Consider the following 3374-nt stretch of genomic DNA (forward strand, 5'->3'; position numbering starts at 1 on the left):
ATAAATATAAATAAATTTAACAATGTAAAAGTCTTAACTGTTTAGATGATGAATTATGTGATTATAAGAATTATGAAAAAAAGAAAAAAAATCATTGAAACCCCCCCCCCAAACATTTGAATATTCAGCAGAATATTCAGCAGAAAATACTATAGGGCTGGACTTGTTGTTGTCCTTTAAGTTTGGTTTGTGGATGCTGTGATATTATTGATTTGTTTTAATTCCAGGCAGTGTTGATTACATCAGCAGAACAGAAAAAAAATAACTACTTCATACTGTGCAGTATACAATGAATATTTTATTTACTTATTTATTTATAATCCAATTTTGTCTAAACATTACTGAATCCATAGATGCGTTTATAAATGGCATTAATATTTATTTAACTTTTAGGGATCAGACGGTTTACCCGGTCTGGGTGGGGAAAACGGTGATAAAGGAGAGAGAGTGAGTGACGAAAAGTTTATTTGCATGTGGTTGAAGGTGTATTTTGATAGTTACAGTCTAATGTCCAATCATATTGATGAACAGGGTGAACAAGGAGTTGCAGGTGAAGCTGGGTTACCTGGACCTCTCGGACCAAAGGTAAGACCTCCCTTAGACAGAAGAGTAAGGATATGCTTGTTTAGACTAGTGTACATGTAATTGTCAATATTAGCCCCAACCCAGCCCCCTATTGTGTTGTAAATGTTAAACGAATTGTATCCTGACAAGATGAATAAAAATAAGATTTTTACTAACTAAACATTTTTATTTTCTCTTACACTTTTTTTTCCTACTGTGCTGCATAAAATATGAAACAAATTTTGTGTCTTAAGAGCATTCATAAATTCAAGTCAAAGTCAATAAATTCAAGACTCTTGACAAGACGAATAAAAAAACGTAGCCTACAATTTTGTGCAGACTACACTTTTATCTGTTAGCCTATGTCTTTTTTTTCAGTAGAGGAAATGTAAACGTGAGATTCTGGAAACGAGATCTAAATTTAGTGGGAACGGTCAGGTTGGGAAGAAAATTATTCTAAGCGGACAGCGGATGAACAAAGAGTGAATATATAGTGGGAGCGGGTGGGTGCGGAATAGAACCTTGCAGGACCGGGACAAAAAAAAAAAATATTCCCGTGCAGACCTCTAGTAAATAATGCAGTAAACTCTCTATTGTATGTCATTGTAGATTTCATTGTGTTCGCTGTGGGCATTTTCTCGGCATTATTTTCTCTGTTTTATCACTTTTTGGTGAGAAGCTTATTTCTGACACTGCTAGGTGTTCTCATGTCGTTTTTAACATGATCTGGCCTTTTTGACCTTTTTTTATTCAGGGTATCCAAGGCGATGCTGGTCCACCTGGAGCACTGGGTGCTCAAGGGGTGTCTGTAAGTATGACCTGTGTGTTTAAGCCATGTACTGATGATTATGAAAGCCTTCAGAGTATTGCAATAGAAATGTACTTATGACTTTATCAATAATTGCTACTTTATATTTCACAATCACAACTTGATTTCTCTTAAAAGCATCTTAATATCTAACAATTGTGACTTTACTTCTTATTTTACATTATTTTTTTCTCACGATAACCTTATTTGATCATTTTATTATTTTGTATTTTATTGCATTTTTTTATTTATTTAATTACATTTTTTTTTAACTGGCTTCAATAGATGATCCCTTCAGTAGAAACAAATTGAAATGAAGACTGCATCCGCAATTTTGTGTTATACCTGTTCAGGACAGATCGTAGTGTGGCCAGTGTTCTTCTCTGTGAAGTTTGTAATATGTTGAATGTGGTATGTTTTTCATCAGGGTGTCACTGGAGTTAAAGGAGACAAAGGAGCTTCCGGAGAAAGGGTAAGGGATGACTGACACCTGTCAATCATAACCAACTGTTACCACAAACATCATTGCTTAGGCTCAGTGTTAGTATTAAGCATTAAACATTGGAATGCCCCGCACTGTTTGTACTACAGACGTGAATGATTCCTAAAATCATGCAGCAGAGGTTTTGCTTGCACAGCACTCACATCGTCTTGAGAAAATGTATAAATCTAGTTTAGTCTGTCAATGCAGACCACCTTCAGCCCACTAAGAGGCCTGGGACAATGTTCCCGCTTGTCTTCCCCTTGTCAACACCCCTGTTTTAGTTGTGATGCTTTGGAATAACTTGGATGGAGCCCAAAGTACTGTACATACCTGTCAGGTCCAAACACTACAGAGGGAATATTTCTACATAGTGAACGCAGGCAGACTAATAACTCAAACAGATGTCTCAGTGCTGATGCAGACTCCATATATCCTGTTCTGTGGGGGTGTTGTGCAGTCAGATGGGTCTTAGAACAGTGTGACACGGTAGAGCATCGGCATCATTCTTCAGTCTGTCTGACGGTCCACCCCCGCACGCACATAGAGAGCTTTTAAGACAAATTTGACTTTCCTGAAACTTCGAAGTTAAAGATGAAGCAAATTTGCACCGCTAGTGTCACAAAAAGGAACTGCTAAAATAATGATTGATTTGGTTCATGTCACTCCTCGTCTGTCATTGGTTGGCAAACAGACAGTTCCGCCCCAAACTGACGCCATTGGTTGAGCCGATGTTGCCGTATTTGGCTGGTTGGGAAGCTCAAACAAACTATATTTTAGAACTATCTACAGCTATTTTATAATGTAAAATGTTTTAACATGGGGACAATAAGCTTAGTTTTGGCAAAAAAATCATTACTTTTAAGTAAGAATGCTGGTAATTCAGTGCAAGTGGAGCAAATGGATATATTTTAGAACCAATGCATGGTTCATTGAAACAGGAAATATCAGATTATGCTTTTTTTGAGAATGGCTTTTCATTTGAACTCAAATGGCCTTGAATTCAAAATAAATACATCATATAAACGCATCCACCATCTGTTATATTTCCTGAATTTCTGACCTGAAAAAGCAGGCACTGCATAGTGGACATTGCACATTTTTTTTCATGTTACAATCACATTTCCATCCCGTCAGTCTGTTTCCTGTATTAAAATCAAAGCACCTGTCTAGACAAGCATACATAATTTAAAGTTAAAGGAGTAGTTCACCCAAAAAATGAAGATGTCATTTCAAACCTGTATGCTGTTTATGAGACATAAAATTAAAATCTGGGAATAAAAATAGGGACTTTGGATGTGACATACTATTGTAATCAGAATTAACTGTGCTCATAAATACAGAACACTATATGTATAGAGCAAATTGCATATGTGTTATACTATAATATTCATTTATCAAGATGACTTTCATGAAATTATCATTGCAAAATTGGAAGCAGAATACATTTATTAAATATTATTAAATAATACAATTAAATATTGCATATACAGTCCTTTTCAAAAGTTTGGGGACAGTAAG

At 35.7% G+C, this 3374-nt stretch overlaps 1 long non-coding RNA gene across 1 annotated transcript in view; it reads left to right on the top strand.

Moving 5' to 3' along the window:
- Nucleotides 1-386: 386 nt before the first annotated feature.
- LOC107554581 (uncharacterized) overlaps nucleotides 387-3374 on the top strand; it is a 4255-nt gene continuing 1267 nt past the window's right edge. Inside the window, exons 1-4 of the long non-coding RNA XR_001605069.1 lie at nucleotides 387-447; nucleotides 532-585; nucleotides 1319-1372; nucleotides 1800-1844. This is a non-coding gene — a long non-coding RNA (uncharacterized lncRNA). The remainder of the gene's footprint in view (nucleotides 448-531; nucleotides 586-1318; nucleotides 1373-1799; nucleotides 1845-3374) is intronic.

Source organism: Sinocyclocheilus grahami, unplaced genomic scaffold (genome assembly GCF_001515645.1).
Source record: "Sinocyclocheilus grahami isolate Dianchi unplaced genomic scaffold, SAMN03320097.WGS_v1.1 scaffold507.1, whole genome shotgun sequence".
In the NCBI taxonomy this organism is placed as follows: domain Eukaryota; kingdom Metazoa; phylum Chordata; class Actinopteri; order Cypriniformes; family Cyprinidae; genus Sinocyclocheilus; species Sinocyclocheilus grahami.